This window comes from Camelus ferus, chromosome 7, assembly GCF_009834535.1.
Source record: "Camelus ferus isolate YT-003-E chromosome 7, BCGSAC_Cfer_1.0, whole genome shotgun sequence".
NCBI lineage: Eukaryota > Metazoa > Chordata > Mammalia > Artiodactyla > Camelidae > Camelus > Camelus ferus.
Genome location: NC_045702.1, coordinates 72,217,328 through 72,236,240, shown reverse-complemented (window position 1 = coordinate 72,236,240; position 18,913 = coordinate 72,217,328). Strand labels below are relative to the sequence as shown.

The 18,913-nt window shown below is 36.4% G+C and overlaps 1 long non-coding RNA gene across 1 annotated transcript in view; it reads left to right on the top strand.

Annotated features, from left to right (window-relative positions):
* The first annotated feature begins 275 nt into the window (after positions 1-275).
* LOC116665020 overlaps positions 276-18,913 on the top strand; it is a 33,056-nt gene continuing 14,418 nt past the window's right edge. The window contains exons 1-2 of the long non-coding RNA XR_004321601.1: positions 276-597; positions 2,705-2,850. This is a non-coding gene — a long non-coding RNA (uncharacterized LOC116665020). The remainder of the gene's footprint in view (positions 598-2,704; positions 2,851-18,913) is intronic.

Genomic DNA, 18,913 nt, shown 5'->3' with positions numbered 1-18,913 from the left:
AACCCTTCAAGGCATTAGATGATTGATTTTTTTTCTTCAGCAGTTTACCTAAAATATCAAAAATAACTGATATGTTATATAATAAGTTGTTCAACAGAATTATTCTTATTGGAATTCAGTTACCAGTATTTGAACCATGTATTACTTAACTCAAAAAGAGCTTTCCAAAAACAAAGTGCAGAGCTCAATATCAAGTCATTTTACACTACAAGTTTACTCAGTTTCAACCCTGTTGACATTTGGAGCCAAATAATTCTTTGTTGTGGGATGTTTGCCCCATCCAGTTGTGACAACCAAATGCTTCCTGACCATTAGAACCTTTCCTTAAACTTGAAATTAACCTTCTATTAATTAGGTAATTAAAGCAGTAGCTGACATTTATAGAAACATATTGTACTAGGCATCCTATTATGTGTGTTACAGGCATAGTTGCCTTTATTCACCATAGCCATATAATGAGGGGGTTACTGTCATTCTCTCATGCTACAGATGAAACTGAAGCTCAAAATGGAACTCACTTCCCCAAAGTCTCAAAGCAAGAGATTGGAGGAAAGGGAATGATTTGGAAGTCTGGGTCCTTCTTCACATTTTTTTCAGGTGAGACTTTGCAAACCTAGATTCATTCATAAGATTGTCTCATAATTTTAAGCTATTCAGTGGATTTAATTAAAGTATCATAGATTGCCACTTAATATTGTTTATCAGAAAGAAAATGGTTTGGTTTAATAAGCATTTCCATTTTTAACTTTTTGAAACTTTTCAATTTATATACCTGCAAATATATAATTTGGAAAGTGTACTATTGCCTAATCAAATTGTAACACTGTTAATATTCTTTAATGTTTACATCTAACCAAAAACTACATAATAGCAACTTTGTAAATAATTAGGTTTAATTTTTTTAGAGAGAGGCCATTTTCAATGTGGTATTTAAGCTGGATTTCATTAAAATATGTTTCTTCAGCTGTGTGAAGGGCTGTAAGGAGTGGGAGAAGGAGTGGAGTGTGACAGAACTATGACAAAGGAGTTAGGAAAAACATTTCAGGAACAAAGAGAACTAATTAACTCAAACATATGGTTCATCTCACTCTGGGAAGAGCTAATTGCCTTTTATGCACTCCAACTGTTAAAAGTACTATGATGCGGCTACTCATGTGAATATAAATAGAAAAACTATTAGAAAGCATTGAAATTCATAATGCATACTATATTTTACATCCCTTCCTTCCTAACACAGTGTTCCAGTATATTAAATTTTCTAGTTAACTTGAAATATTTTTTAAATCTTCCTAAGGTAGATTAGTCTTTATGTCACCTTAATAAATATACTATGGTAAATATAATATATGCCAAAGATGAGTAGATTTTATTATTTCAGAAATATCAGGGGTTGAAAAAATTACTGTGTAATTCTATAAACGTTGATGTAAAACGTGCAGAAAAATTATAATGAATCTTTACTGTTCCCTGAATAGCTCTATAAGGGTATTATTTTGTATATTTTGGAAAATTCTTTTGTAAACTCTTTCTCTTACGTGAATATTTTAGAGCATAAAGAAGAAAGAATAGTTAACTGAGTTTTGAATGAGATCCACACTCCTATATAATTTATATTTAACATAGAATACTTCAAATCTGAAATAGTTCTTTCAAAGTAAAAGTTTCAAAAGCAAAAACACTTAAATTTTTAAAATTTATTTTTATTTTTTCCCCAAACTAAATACTACATTTTCTACTTATATTTATTGGAGAGTGTCATTGCTGATAATTCTAAACACATCTGTCCCTGGATATTGTCCTAAATGATAGTGACAGTAGTGAATAAAGGAAATGTATTCTCTAAAAAGATGATTTTTCTGCCTTAAGTAATTGCCAGAGGATCTCTAATCCATGGTCTTCTCAAAAATGTGACTCAAACCTCATCTACTAATCAGTCATTCTCAGACTTGAGTGTACATCAGAGTCCCCTGGGGACTGGTTCAAACACAGAGTGCTGGGCTCCACCCACAGACCTTCTGACTCAGTGGATTTCAGGTGGGACATGATATTAACATTTCTAAGTCAAAGATAATACTGATGTTGCTGGCCCAGAAGCTACACTCTGAGAACGTCTTGTTTTTGAGGAAACTTTCCTTGAAGAACTAAACTCTTGATTGGTAGCATATCCTAAGATCTCACAGCATTAACCATCTAAGTGTAGTGCACATGTTTTAGCATTTAATGATACACTTTTAGATTATTATTAAGTCATTTAATTTGTAAACTCAGAAAGAATAAGAATACTCCAGAGCATCAGGTACATTTTCCCTCATAAATATTCCGCTTAACTAGTGGGCAGGTGCGGTAGACATATGACAAATATACAAAAGTATTTTTAATCCATTATGTACTTATTTGCACACTGTTATTGGATGATTTATTTTCATGTCAAATTTTTATATTCTGAAAATAAATGACAAGTAAAATAAAACAGAATTAATTCAGGAAAGTCACCTTGGAGTAGAAAGCTCAGGATTTCCAATCTAATCCTGCTTCTACCCATAGCTGGCTTTATAATTTGGGACAAATAATTTTTTTTCCCTCTGGATCCCAGTTTCTTCTTCTGTAAACTGAGGGTATTGGATCAAATGAGGTCTTATCCTGGAAGTAGATTTTAAATTGTATGATAATAACTTATTTAAAAATCCACATTGTTATCTTGCAGATTGATGATACTCATGTTATCCTAGAACACAAAAAGAGAGTGAAGATCTCAAGCCTTCTCTTTAACGACAGGTCACCTGATATGCCATCTCAAAACAAGAGACAGCATGGGAGAAAACGGAGGATGTCACACCTTCGAGGAAGAAGGTATGTAATGTGCCTAAGCCAGTAGCTGAGAAAGGCAAATATTCCTCAGGCATAGTGCCGCGTGCCATCTAACTGTAACTAGTTTCACATGGGTTTTCCATGCGCTTGATGCAGAATTTTTTTTTAAAGTACCAAACCCTCAACTTTAAAAATATCAAATATCATTAGAATAAGTTATAGTTTAAAATAAACCTTTCATGTAGGGCAAGAACAATTTTTTATCCTTAAATTAGACTTTAATATAAACCTCAATGTGTCATTTGTTCCATAGAATTAATGAATATACACTACTGCTTATTTTCCATTTGTTTTATTGATTTAATAAATAAGGATTCTAAATTGTACTTTGAAGAGCTATTTCTTTTCTCTCCTTCAACAAAAGGGTTTCATTTCAGTACTTTTTATTTCCCTTAATAATGTTAGTGCCCATGGCATTTAATAAATCTTATAAATTAGTATAAAATGTATCAGCCCATACTCTTGTTTTCTTATGCATCTGACCTGCCTGTCGAATATGCTGGAAGAAAAATATATTGGTATCACAATTCTTTTAGAACAGTTCAGAATAATTTTTGTTTATTTTAACAGAGTTGGAGTAAGGTAGGACCTAAATCTGTCTCAGGATTAAGCTTTTTATTGATGCTTATAATCTCTCTGGCCATAAATTCACTTTTTTTGATCAATAATCATTAAAAACAACAGAAGCAGCATACACAAACAAATAAAGGAGCAAAAAGCTCAGCTTCTCCCTGTTATGCTCCACTTTGTCCTCTTAGCACATTGGCTACATTCTCCAAATAATGAAGAGGAGCCAGTGTGTTAATTACAAGACCACAAGGAATGTACAAGTAAGAAGTTTTTCAGTACTCCTCCACTGCTTTGATCTAATTCGACTTGAGACTGTAGGGATCTTTTGTTTCTCAAAGACACTGCTGAGTGTTCAACAGAAAAATGTATGTGCAGGTTTTGCAGAATGGGTTGGCACAGGGAATCTGCTCTTTACTGATTGTGTGCACTTGAGAAAGTTTCTTAATTTCGCTGTGTCTCAATTGTTTTCATCTGCAAAATGTAGATTTTTTGAAGTACTTTGTGAGAAGTCCTTGTTTTCATTTTAAGACTTTAATTTTTTCAGCTTTATTAAAGAATAATTGACAAACAAAATTATATACATTTAATGTATACAATGTGATGGGGTTTTTTTTTTTTTTTTTTTTTTAATTTTTTAGGGGGGCTAGGTTGTTAGGTTTACTTATTTATCTTTAGAGGAGGTACTGGGGATTGAACCCAGGACCTTGTGTGTGCTAAGCATGCGCTCTAGCTACCCTCCCGCTTACAATGTGATGTTTTGATATATTTATACATTGTGAAGTGACCACCACAATCAAGCTAATTACATTATACATCACCTTACATAGCTACCCTTTTATTGTTGTTGTTGCTTTGGTGGTGACAATACAAGATTATTAACTCTAGTCATCCTGCTATATACTAGATCTCGAGAATTTATTCATCCTGCATAACTAAAACTTCGTACCCTTTGACCAGTATCTCCCCTTTTCCCTCACCCCCTAGCCTATACGTGGAATCTAAAAGTCAGACTCATGAAAGCAGTGAGTAGAATGGTGGTTGTAAGACAATACTTACATATTGTAAGTATGCATACTTCTTGACCCTACTTCTCCCTTGAGGCAGCCTCTGCCACCCCAATATTTTGCCACCTAGTACTCTTGAGCAAGGCATTCCTTTAGCTCCTACCAAACTGTATTGTAAAGATGTGCTTCCTGACCACTAGCCTCTAAAAGCAAACCAGCAAACAAAATAACTTTAAAACTTTAAGGGTAAGGTCAGTGTTTAATTCCTCTTCATAACTCTAATACCCAGCTCCCAGCACTTAAAAAGTGCTGACCCACAGTATGTATTAAATATTTACTTAATAAACCAAATAATTCTTGTTGATAAAATTAATAATTTTTACTAATTTGTGGTAGATGTAGCTTTGATATTTAGGATCTTATAAAGCACTAATGAAGAGTGCATTGGCTTGGTCAGTGTGGTGTTACAGCTGAGTAAGGAACAGCTGAATGTTAAGAGAATGAGCATCCCATGTGAGTAAAACAATCTTGAATTAATGTGTGCAATAAACCAGGCATGACATGACTTCTGAGCCCCCGGAAACACCATGATAATACTGAGTGTAATCTCCTTTTTGTACTTAGTGGCATCGTTGTGTAACGGCCTGGAAGAATTTAATTTTAGAATGTCTAAAGTATGCTAAAAGGGAAAATTCTGCAGGAATTGACATTGCCAACTAAGCTTTTATTCTGTGATTTAAATTGTTATAGGGAAACATTTATTTTTGTTTCCAGAAAGTGAAAGTAGTCCGAATGGTAAATTAGCCACAATTAATGAACAGAACAGAATCAAAAGATTTTACAATCTTTTATATAAAGAAAACCTATACTAGGAGAAATTTTTCTATCAATGACATGTTTAATGAACAAGGCTTTAAATAAATGCCTCATCTGCATGTAAAGAGGCATCTTTATTTGCAGTGATTATTTCCAATTGGAATAAGATGTAGAAGTAGAATTGTTCTTTCCCTGTGATGATGCCAAGTACATATTGGTGTTGAAAAAACTGCATTTTGCTTAATGAATTGAAATGATCAAGGCATTTTAACATTATTATGCATTCTTTGTTAGCTTATGTTCAAACTTGGATCCATCTACCATTTCAGTAGATTAGAAATAAAAACCAGGTTTTGACTTACAAATTAATTTCATGTCAGCTATTATTTTAATCCAAAATAAATATATTTCATTAGCTAAAAGGCAGAGCCTCTTAAGGAAAATGATGATAGTAGCTAACACCTATGTATTTACATAAATACAAAGCTCCTTAATGTCACTTTATAAGTGACACAGCTGGCTTCAATCTCAAGATTATGAAATCCTTGCCCTCTGCACTCTACAATATTGCTTTTACCTATAAACTTAGCTCTTTGTGTCCCTAAACATCTTTTATGTGTATGTGTGTGTTTGTTTTTTGATTTTGTTTCTGCTTCCCTCCAAATAGTCATTCTAGATGTACAGGCAAATATTGTGATATCCAGCCAGCTCTCTGAAAATGCTGGCTTCAAATATTACCTGGTCTCTGCCCCATTCCTTCGCTTTTTCTGGTCCTTGGAAATGTCACAGTGAGCCGAATGGACAATCTGGTAAACTAACCACTATTAAAGAGCTAACACTTTCTGTAGAAATTGATTCAGAGAAATAAATTATGTTTCTGTTAAGATTTTTATTAGTAGTATTGTAGGCTTTTTTGGTCACCACAAGCTTAGCAATTATTAAATTTCTCTACATATATAAGGTCTTCCTTTTCAGAACTGTTTGAGTCAATAAGTCTGTCCTGAAATCTTAGAATTTTCCTATTCTCACTCTTAGTCATCATTCTCAGAGGGCACTCAGTCATCCTCATTTTGCATTTTTTAACTGGCCAAGGTACTTCATGGGCAATGTACCATCAAACCAAAATACACTTCAATGCAGCAAAAGTGGAAATAAAGACTATTAACTATTGAGCACAGATGAAAATTTACAGCTCAGACTCACAGCATCATTGCCAACAATGCAACAAAATCTGAAATTTCTAATTCCTAGTATATCGTGGTGGAACCAATTTGATTAAAAAATTAATCATGGTAATAATTTTTGAACATTAAAGGAAATACAGACTGGACTATGATTCTAATAAATATCTTGGCAAAGTTTTTCATCACCTAAAAAATAAAGCAGAAATGAACAGAACCCAAATAAATAGCATTTGTTTATGCCATGATAAATAATTTTTGAAATTATTTTGAAGTAATCAAGTAATTCAATACAAAATAATATGCACATTTTTAACATCAGAACAATCCTCTCCCTGTGGATTTCGTTTATATCTGAGATTCGTGTGTTTGTCCCTGGTATTCTGCAAAGTGATGAAATGACAGCAAATATTAGTGTGTCCAGATTTTTATTCCCACATGCAAATGTTTTCCCCAGTTTTAAGACAAATAAATGGCTAAGAAGATGAGACAGTTTATAAAGGAACAGGTTCCAGACATAAGACACCTACGGTTATAGGGAGAGGAGCAGATGGTGTACTTCAGGATTCTCCACATAATAAGGAACGTGCCATCTTCTGTGGATCCCTAAAACCTGTTCTTAAAACCCTTAACAAGCTGAATGCTCTTGCTCATGGCTCTTCTGTCTTTAGAGTGTAAAACAATTAGGCTTCCTTAATAAGGGAAAGGTGACTTCTTAACCTATGTTGGTAGTTTCTGACGAAATCCTGAGCTGAGTTCCAAGTTAGAAGTGGAAAGTAAAGTCGATAAAAATATAATAAAGGGCTGCAAGCCAAAAATAGTCATCAGCGTTTGTTTGTTGCCTCCAGGACTCTTTGGCCTTCCTCTCCTGCTTTCCCTTAATGCTCTGTTGCTGCTCCATCTGCTCCATCTGTTTAGGTCCACTTAACGCTGTAGTGCTTGTTGGTTTAAGAAAAAGCATGCCAAACTAAAGGCTTCCAATAAATGGTTTTCCTGCTTAACATGTAAGGATTGTGTAGAGCTATCAAAATCCAAGTGTTTCTAACTCTTACATGTGTGTGTGTACATATACTATTGGGCAATCCTGCAAGAGAAATTGTGTAGGTTGTGAAAGAGTCAGTGATGCTTCTTAAAAAATTGTTAAGAAAACATTAAAAAAAAGATTGGAAGACAAGTTAACAACTTAATAACTAACTTCTTTTTAGGTTCACTTTAATCATGCTCACTTTGCTCACAGAAGTAAACAAGCTACTATGAAAAGATATCGATCTCAGTTGCAATTTGGGTAGAAAAATAAGTTGTTCTGTACACTGCCTGTATTGATTTTCTGAAATAATATATGAGGGATTTTTTTTTCAGACTACTTAATTGCCTTGTTTTCAATTTAGGGAGGAATACAGAAGAATGCATTCCTAAAACCGAAGAAATAAATCTTACTATTACTAAGAGTAGAAATTTTGGATATTGGAAAGAATACTGAACTAGGAATCAGGACTTCTGAGCTCTAATCCAAACTCCATCATTACCAAAGTTACTTTCCCTTCCAGCAAATATCAGTTTTCTGGGTGTCACTTTCCTAACCTGTGAAATGAGGGCTTTGGACTTAATCTCTAAAGTACTATGCAATTCTAAAATTAACTTTACCTACTTTAATGCTATTAAGTGTGTTCCTCAAGTATGCTTCCATTACCTCCCTCAAGACTAGCTTCTTTCTTGAATTTCCCAAAGACAGTTTACAGAGTTTAAACTGACACAGGGGCAAAGGAACCTAAGAAACTTATTTTAGGTAAATGCAGATTAGAATTCAGAAATTCCATCATGAATTATCACCTCTAATTTCATTAAGTTCTCAGCCTCCTTGCCTATTAAAAATTCAAATGTTTTGTAAATCCATGTATTAAGTGAGAGATAATTTACTGAATGTACAAGCAATGAGCAGATTCCTGTGTCGGTCCAATATGCATTTTGATAGTAGACTCAAAGAATTTTAGAGTTGACAGGTATATGTAGAAAGAATTAAGAGAAGGGGAATGACTTCTGTCTATGCTGTTGCAGTTCTATTGAGGTAAAATTTACATACAATAAACTGCTAATTTATAGAGTAGTTTTATTTTTTGACATATGTATAAAATGTGAATGCCTTACCAAATCAAGATAATCATAATATTCTTCACCCCCAAAAGCTTCTCTGTGCCTCTTTGTAACCCCTCCCTACCCTCCTTCTTCATCCCAGGCAACAATTCACTTGCTTTCTGGTTCTGTATATTAGTTTGCTTTTTCTGTAATTTCATACAAATGTAAAGATACAGTATGTATCTTTTGTTTGGTCTGGCCTCGTTCACTCAGCATATGTATTTTGAGATTCTTCTGTATGATTACTATTGAGAAACAATCCTTCATGAGTCTCCCACGTTTTCTGCATATCTTGTGAGCAGAGTTACTTACAGCCTGTGCTCCCAATTATCTTTTCAGGTTGTTTGTATAGAGAAGAGACTTGAAAGATGTGCAGGTCACTGGTGCAGCTTCTTGCCTGGGCAAGGCCGCTGGCTGTGTTTAGCAATGGGGCAGAGTATAGGCTGGGTTTCTCTGCTGGACGGGTTTGTAGACTGTAGCTCAGTGGATACCATGGAGCTGTATTCTGAGGCTGCCCAGGTTCGCCATTCAGCCTCCCTGCTACACGAGGCCAGAAACTACACTAACAGTTGGGCAGAGCCTCAGGCCTGCCTCTCAGACCAGTCAGCACTGGTAACTGTGCTCTGCGGCTGCGCACGTTCTCGGGCCGGGGTTCCCGGATGGGCGGGAACGGAGACTGCGCATTTGCTTCCTGATTGAAGTGTGGGTGGTAGAATGAGTTGGTTGGGTTCCTTGACTAGAGCTCCAAACCAGGCAGAATTGCCAGCCTGTGCTGTTCCCTGGCCAGACAGGACCACCAGCAGAGCGACTGGCTGACATCTGTGCTCCGGCGCCAGGTAAGTAGGGGCGCGTCTGCCGAGGTCTCAGTGCTACTTGCTGCAAGCCCCCGTTCTCCGTCTCTGATTCCCAGCAGTGGAGCCGTGCAGATTCCGCCAGTGGTATCTCTGAGGCAAGAACCAAGTGGGCCTCCCAAGACCCCCCTCAATGCTGGGAAAGCTGAAAGTCCACTTTGGGTTCTCGTTTTCCCACAAGAAACTGTCGGGTGTCAGGGGTGGCGTGCTCTGGAGGCATTTTTGGGCCGGGGGGGGGGGGGGAGGGGCACGTCCTTCTCAGTCTCTGTGGTTCCGGGGCGAGTGCTTCAGCCTCACCCCTACGTTCTGGGATTTTCTCAGTGGTGTCCTGTCTGTGAACAGATGCTAGTTGATCCTGTGAGGCGGACTGAAGTCGGGAAGGAGGTATGGCGCTGTCCTGACGACTTTACCTCCTAGGGGATGTGGTGTAGGCCCAGCGCGAGCACTGGCGACAAGAGCTTGGTGGCCAGGGAAGGTTAGATTGGTGATGGCAGGATGTGTCAAGGCCAAAAAGAAAACAGGCTGTTGATACACAGAACACCATGTGTGGGTTTCAACAATGTGCTAAGGGAAAGAGGTCAAACACAAAAGGCTATGTCCTGTATGATTCTATTACCAGGAAAAGGGGAATAAAAGTTACCTAGGTTCTTCACCCGGAAAAAAATGAATTTTTAATGAGAGACAGAAATCGTGATACAAATAAGATTTTATTGGTAAAGTGAAAAGGCAGTAAGATATAGTACACTGCAGAGCATTGAGACCAGGCCAATCCAAGAGAGGAAAAAATGGCGCCGCTTCTTTGTTTTTTTCTGTTGTGTCCTGCCTTAGGGGGCATTTGTGATTGATTGACTCACAGCTCAGGTTCTTTTGAGTGTTCAGGCTGATTGACAGCTCCTGTTCCTTGTGCTCGGGTACGCCCATCTCTTTTACCCATGTTTTTACTCGTGATGCACACAGGGGAACCTACTGGAGGGGGCTCAAACTGTAATGTTAATTATATTATAATGAGCATTGGGTCAAGTTAAGCCGAGTCCTTCTCTCTACTGCGCAGCCGCATTGTTGGATACTAGCTGACTTTGCTGCTCTTCATTTAGAGAGAAAAGTTTTTTGTAGCCGCTTATCCTGAGTGCAAGCACTGTTATTTTCTGGGTTGCTCCCTCCCCCTTCCTCTCCCCTTGCCTGGTGCTCATTTCTATCTAACTGACTAATAATTCCATTCCTATGAAAAGGCAAAGCTATCATGACAAAGAGCAAATCCGTGTTGTCTGAGTCTGGCAGTTGCGGAAAGGAATTCATTTTAAAAGGGACTAAGGAAATTTTTTGAGATAATGCAGATATTTTGTAATTTATTGTGATCATGTTCACAAAACTGCACAATTACCCAACGTTAATGAACTGTATACTTAAAATATGTGAGTAAGGTATGTAATATATACCTTTGTAAATTTGAGGGAGACAGAGACAGAAACAGAGAGGCTGAGAGAGAGGAAGATAGGGGTAACCACGGCAGGAAAAAAAAAACGCACTTTTCCACCTTTTTGGTTTGCCAGAGGAAAACAGCCAAAAAGAACAGTAAAAAGGCCTCTGCTGAAGAAATTCCATGTGAATTGGCAGGACCCATTTGGCATCCAGAAAATGTAGCTGCTCTAGAATCTAGTAAACATAGATTTTTAGTTCAATATCCTCTAAGTTACAAAAAGAAACAAAAATAGAGACAAGAATGGAGGTTGAAATGAGCCAAAAAATAGCATCTACCAAATATTGCTTGGTTTTTGTTATTGATTTGTAGAGGTTCTTTATCTATCTTGGTGATAATTTTTATCATATGCAATATCTTGTAGCATTTATATCTATACTTTCTTTGTCTTTTGATAAATGGAAGCTTATAAGTTGGTTGTGTTTCTTAGTGTTCTTTTTATTATTTGTTCTTCTGATGTATAATATGAGCAGTCTTTTACTATCCAATGTTTGTAATTTTTATTCTCTGTTGTCCTCTAAACTTTTATATTTTTGACATTTTTGACCTAGAACTTACTTATTTGCATATGATTTGAGGTGAGAACTCAATTGCATGGAAAAGCAATTATCCCATCACTGTTGAAACTCCATCTTTCCGCATTATTCTCAAAGACACTTTTTTTTTAACATTTTTTATTGATTTATAATCACTTTACAATGTTGTGTCAAATTCCAGTGTTCAGCACAATTTTTCAGTCATTCATGGACATATACACACTCATTGTCACATTTTTTTCTCTGTGAGTTATCATAACATTTTGTGTATATTTCCCTGTGCTATACAGTGTAGTCTATTCTACAATTTTGAAATCCCAGTCTATCCCTTCCACCCTCCACCCCCCTGGCAACCACAAGTCTGTATTCTCTGTCAAAGACACTTCTGTCATGTGAACATGACTTGTTTCTTGGCATTTTATACTGTCCCCCTAACTCATACTTTCTCAGAAATATCTTAACTCTACTTGGCCCTTTGTCACTTTACATAAGCTTGAGAATTGGACAATTTAGCTTCTCAAAATCCAAACCAAACAAACAAAATCTTGTAAGTTTTAATGGTATTAAATCCGTAATTTTGGGACAGTTGGCATCCTTAAAATATTTGCATCTTCCAAACTATGAACATGACTTATCTCTCTGTCTTTCAGTGTATTTGAACATTTAATTTTTTTCATAGAGGTCTTAAAAACTTGTTATATTTATTTCTAAATGTTTTGTATTTGTGAAACTTTTGTAAATATTAGTTTTTAAACTATATTTTGTAAAAAATGCAATTGCTGTTTTAATAATTCAACAGTAATGGTAAATTCTCTCAATAGTTCTGGTAATTAATCTATACTTTCTCTTATGTTTCTTAGATGAAAAATCATATCTGAGTATAATGAATGATGTCCCTTTCCTTTTCTAACATATACTTTGCTTGATACAGTGTACGAGGGCTCTTTTTCTGCCACATTCTCACAACATTTATTATTTCTTGTCTTTCTGATAATAGCCATGCTAACAAGTATGAAGGGTAATTAGTGATGTATAGCATCTTTTCATGTACCTTTAGTCAGATAGACATTGGAAAAAATGTCTATGTAAGTCTTCTGCCCATATTTTAATCAGTTTTTTTTTCCTTTTGAGTTCTGTGATTTCTTTGTATGTTTTGGACATTGATAGATGATTTGCAAATATTTTCTCTTATTCAGTAGGTTGCTTTTCATTTTGTTCATGGTTTCCTTTACTCTGCAGAAGCTTCTTAGTTTGATGTAGTCTCACTTGTTCAGTTTCTCTTTTGTTGCCTTTGCTTTTGGTGTCAAATCCAAAATATCATCACCAAGGCTGATGTTGAGGAGCTTACCACCTGTGTTTTCTTCTAGGAGTTTTACAGTTTCAGGTTTTACATTTTTACACTCAACTCTTTGATCTGTTTTTGTTAATTTTTGTGTATGGTATAAGACAGTGATCCAGTTTCATTGTTTTAAATGTGGCTGTACAGTTTTCCCAACACCATTTAGTTCCTTTTCCTGTTGTATATTCTTGACTCCTTTGTTGTAAATTAACCATATATAGATTTTTTTTTTTCTATTGGTTGTCTAGTCTGTTCCTTAGATCTATCTGTCTGATTTTATGCAATACCATAGTATTGATTACATTACTTTTGTGTACTTTTACTTTCAAAATCAGGAAACATGTTACCCACAGCTTTGTTCTCTTTCAAGATTGCTGTGGCTATTTAAGGTCTTTTGTGGTTACAAACAAATTTTAGAATTATTTGTTCTAGTTTGGTAAAAAATGCCATTGGAATTTTGATAAGGACTGCATTGAATCTATAAATTGCTTTGGGTAGTATGGACATTTTAACAATATTAATTCTTCCATTTCATGAGCATGGACTATTTTTCCATTTATTTGTGTCTTCAATTTCTTTCATTAATGTCTTATAATTTTCAGTGTATAGGTCTTTAGCCTCCTTGGTTAAATTTATTCCTAGGTATTTTATTTTTAATGCAGTCATAAATGGGATTTTTTTTCATAGTTCATTATTAGTATATAGAAACAATATTTTCATATAATTGATTTTGTCATTTTACATTTTTACTCTACCCCCCCAAATTTTATGTTTTTGATGTCACATTTTACATTTTTATCTTGTATATCCCTTTCCTAATTATTGTATTTACAGTTTGTTTTTTCATACTAGCTTTGTAAGTAACTAATCCACTGCCTTTACTATTTATTTACCTTAACTAGTGAGATTTTATTCTTTAAAATGTTTTTATTGTTACTAATTAGCTGTTTTTCTGTTAACATTGCTCGTAAGGCTGGTTTAGTGATGAACTCCTAGTTTTTACTTATGTGGGAACTTCATCTCTCCTTCAATTCTGAATGATGACTTTGCTTTATTCTTGGTTGGAAGGTTTTTCTTTCAGTACTTTTAATGTATCTTGCCCCTCCCTTTCAGTTGTCTGCAAATTTTCTGCTGAAAAATCTGCAAATAGTGTTATAGTGGTTTCCTAATATATAACAAGTTGTTTTTCTCTTGCTACTTGTAAGATTCTCTCCTTATCTTTAAATTTTGACATCTTAATTATAATATGTCTTCTATGTGGTTCTGTTTGGTTCACCTTGTTTCGGACTGTGGGCTACCTGAATATCTGTTTTCTTCCCCAGGTTAGGGAAGTTTTCATCCATTATTTCTTCAAATAAGTTTTCTGCCCCTTTTGCTCCCCCTTCTCCTTCTGAGATCCCTATGATGGGAATGTTAGTCCACTTATGTTGTCCCTTAAGTCACTTAAGCTATCTTCTCTTTTTTCCCTTCTTTTTTCTTTTTTTCTTCTCTGACCGGGTGAATTCTACTCCTTTGTCTTTGAGTTCACTGATATTTGCCCTGCTTTATTGTATTTTTTCAGTTCAATTATTGTATTCTCCAACTTTGTGACTTCCACTTAGTACTTTCTTACAGTTTCTGTCTCTTTGTGTGAAGTCCTCATTGTGTTCATCCATTCTTCTCCCAAGTCAGTGAGTGTCTGTATGACCATCACTTTTAATTCTTTATCAGGTAAATTACTTATCTATATTTCATTAAGGTTTTTTCCTGAGGTTTTATCTTGTTTTTTTTCATTTGAAACATATTCCTTTCTTTCTTCATTTTGCTTGACTCTGTGTTGATGTCTGTGTATTACGTGAAACAACCACCACTCCCAGTCTTGAAAAAGTGGCCTCATGTCAGAGGTGAAACTTACTGTTCAATCCTGCCCTAGCTCTTGCTTGTCTCTGAAGCCCTTGTGATTGTACAAACAGGCTATTTTATCATTCATAACTCCTGGTAGTTAAGACTGTGCCAAGACCTGTCCATGTTCAAAAGGGAAGGATTTCAGTCAGCACCTAGATTCAGCCTGACTGGAAGCCAGACCTTCAGGCAGCAGGCTTTAAAGTATGGAAATGTACACAATCCTGTGGAACCACAAATGGGAGTCTTGCTGGTTAACAGAGCCAGGTAATCATGAGGTGTCACCTGGGTGATCGTTGCAGTAGTTGTGCCTCTAGATGACTGTATAAGCTGTTTCCTGAGAGATAGCAGTGAGTGGTAGCAAGGCAGAGGGAGAGCACAAAAAATATATCCACAAGTCTACATTCCCTGAGAGTAATTCTGTAAGCCCTACAGTGTGTTCTAAATCTGAGGCTGGCCCCTTAGGTTGAAGCCCCAGGGCAAGCAAATAGGCTTTTTCACAGAAATACTGGGTATGTGTTTTAGTCCACTGTCTGTGCAATACCCTGGGGATAAAAGCTGCCAAAAACTGTCTTTCCGATTGTTACAATGCCATGGGATCCAGAAATGCAAGACCCATGGTCACCAGAACCAGGAGATCAAGGGGCATCCCCTGGGCAGCAGCTGCAAAAGCGGGCACTAGATGTAAAAACCAGAGCACTAGATGCACATCAGAGTTCCCATCTAGGAGACGCTGGCAGTCTGGAGCATAGCAGAGTGAAAGCACAAAGATAACACCCACCCTATGAGGTCCCTGGAAAGGCTAACAGCCTTTAGGTGTTTAAGTAGAAGCCTGCCCCTCAATCTGTAGCTATAATGATAAGCTGATAGGCCTCTTTCACAGAAGGGCTGAGCTCCTTGGTCTCTTGCCTCTTGCTGAGCCCTGGGGGTGGAAGCTGTTTAAGAACTCTTCCTCTGTTGGTTATAGTTCTTTGTTACCCATGAGTGTAAGCCCCACTGGTCACCAGAGCCACGTATAAAGATGTTCCCTGCCAGCAGCCACAAACATTGGCACTCCAGAAAAGGGCATAAGCTCCTTTCTGGAAGATACTGGCATGGTGGAGAAAGGCAGAGGGTGAGCGCAAAGATTGTGTCCATTGTCTCCATTCCCTGATAGCAGCTCTGTACACCCCTAGATGTGTGCCAGATCAGAAGCCTGCCCCTCAGGCCAAAGCTTCTGGACAAGAAACTGGAACTCTATCACAGAAAGACTGGGGTGTGTTTCAGTCTGCTGTCTATGCAATGCTCCAGAGGACCAATATCTCCTGGAAGGAAACTTTTACACAGGTCTGGTGTCCAGTTTTTGTCAGTGAGTGAGAGAGAGAACGTGCAAAGATAGCGCCTGCCAGTGTGTGTCCTGGAGAATGTTCCAGCAGGCTCCTAGTTGCGCACGTTAAATTAGATTCCTGTCCCTCAGGCTGGTGCTTTATGATGGCAATAGGCTGCTTCTGCCATGAGTCCTGGGGTGGAGGAGCCAGAGTATAGGAGCCCTTTAAGAGCCATTTCTCAGCTTGCTACTGCCTTGTGGGTCTCTTGGACACAAGCCCCACTGGTTTTCAAAGCTAGATGTTTTCAGGGCTCATTTCTCAGGTGGAGGTCTTACAAGTTGGCCCGATGGGGGGTTCAAACCCATCACTTCTCAGGGAGAAGGTCCACATTTTGAGTTCCCTCCCAGTTGTGGGTCACTGCACTGGGGATGGGGTATATGATGAGATTGTGTCCTAATCTCTTATACTGCTTTGATGTGGGTTTTTTTCTCATTCATGCAACATGTTCTTGTTACAGCGCCAAACTTCAGGTATTTTTCAGAGGAAATTGTTTCGTATGTAGCTGTAGAGAGAGCGTGAGAAGAGGTGAGTTCAGGATCTTCCCACATCCCCATCTTGAACCAGAATCCAGAAGTGCTTCATCTTTACATGACTGTCCAAATTCTGTACTTGAGAAGTTTAGGAAAAAATTGTAAGTTTTTAAATATTGCTTAAAAGGTTAAGATGATTTTGAAGAGTTGGGAATTCTTATATATTGCTTAAAAGGTTAAGATGATTTTGAAGAGTTGGGAATTCTTATAACTGCGAACAGATTTTAAAATTATTTGCTTCTAAGTCTAAGGAAGATAATCATACCTAATTCAAAAATAAATATATTTCTACTTTATGTAAAATTGTCATCTCTTTATACTTGGCAACACAAATGTAGAAGGCAAAAAAGTACCAAAATTTCTTAAGAAATACAGATGAAAAATTAATATTTTTAGCATTAGGAAGCATTTTCTGTCATGACCTGAATCAATGAGTATGAACCTAGTTGTGCTCTAATTTTTCCTTCTCTAGAAAAATCATCCAGATTCTAAAGTGGTGTAAAAAAAAAAAAAAAAGGAAAAAATTATAAAACATTTCTTAGAATATCTCTGTTGCTTCCATCTACATTTCTGTATTTTCTAATGACTGTAATAATGAATGTTTAATCTCTGTACAAACTCTGAACTCTAATCTCATACAACTTAATAGAAAGTCAGTTTTTTAGCACAGCCTTTGGGTTTTGATGTGCATAGTCTCTCTTTCCCAAGGTTTTGCCTTGCACTTTTGCCCAGGGTACCAATGATGAGGCTAAGGATCCATCTGTGTTTTGTCTCTTATGTAGATAATGAACTCTAAAAACAAAGGGACATACCACGGATTTCTAATTGATACTTGTTTCTAAATCTACTTTAAATGTGTGGGTTTCATAGAAATGTAGTTCAATTGGATCTCAACAGAAAATGTAGAAAGTCTAGTTGATCAAACTACCACATTGAGCTCCAGAATGGTCCAGGTGTTCCTTCCATGGGGACATGCCATCTTTATATTGATCTAATTTTAAAACTCATACCAAAGATCCATTTCAATACCAGTGCTTCTTTATCGATTTACCATTCGATTTTATGACCTTCAGTACAAATTTTAGGGGAAGATATTGGTGGAAAATATTGCTTAATTGAGTATAATGTATGAATCGAGTTCCTTGCAAGAGAACAAAGAATGAAAAATGGACCAAAAATGAAAACTCAGATTAGAGTTTAGGAACGAAACCTTCATTTTATATATCATTCCAGGGAGAAGAAGCATAAGTTGAGAAAACTGAAACAAACCATATGTAAGCTGCCTGATAGATTTTCTATAGTCTCAAGGAGAGTGACAGCACAACCTCACTTATCAAATAAGTAGCTTTGATAAGTCTCAGAGCTTTTTAAGAAATTATTTAAAGAAGCGTATCTAGTGCCCTATTGCCACATTCTTGGTGGGGCTAGGTAAAATCTGTCTGTGAATATTTACTCCAGTACAACCTCAAGTCAAATTACCAAAATAAAAATGATAATAATTCTGCCCAAAACTCCTTTGCATAAATGCATATTGTAATATATGAAAGTTAACAGTATCACTCTTCACAGAGAACTTTTTGTTGTTGTTATTAACTGGATTTGATTGAAATTCATAGGGGCACAGATTACTGAAAATTAAATTGTATCCATGTGCTTTTTTTTTTTTTTCACGTGCTTTTCTAGAAGCAAACTCATCTGTGGAGCTGATGGAAAATATAGTCAAGTGTTACATTTAAATGTGTTCTAAGGGAGTATGGCAGAAATTATGACCCTGCTGGGGATGAAAGCCCATTATCTTATATCATGATAGTGTCAAATATAGTAAGTGATAAATTCATTATTATTCCTGGATTTTAAACCAAAGTAATATCTAATATTGCATAGTAAAACCATGCAAAAGAAATCAATCATGGTAGCTCTGAAAATACTTTTCTAATGAAATACTTTGAATTGCATACCAATCATAACGTAAACTGTACTTAAAAGGTTAGTGTCAATGGCTCCTCTGAGGACAACAGTGACGTATTACCACTGTTTCCCACTTAAGAAGGGAAAATAAATGGAAGATCATGAACCAAATTTCTTCCCAGTTTTCAGTAAAATGGATATAGAATTTAATATATGACAAAAGCAGAGTAATAGTTCCACTATCACTCTGAAGTGGGAAGTGTTTTCTGTATTCCACATTCTACCAAACTATAACCTCTTAGAAGTTAAAAGTAAGTAATCATGTAGCTCTGTCTGGCTACCTTCAAGCAGGTGACTATCTGTACATCTGTACTGGTAGTGCGTCTGTTCTCTTCTTTATAATCTTTAGGTAGGAAGGTTTTGGAGGACCAGGTTTCAGATTTTCGTTTGTC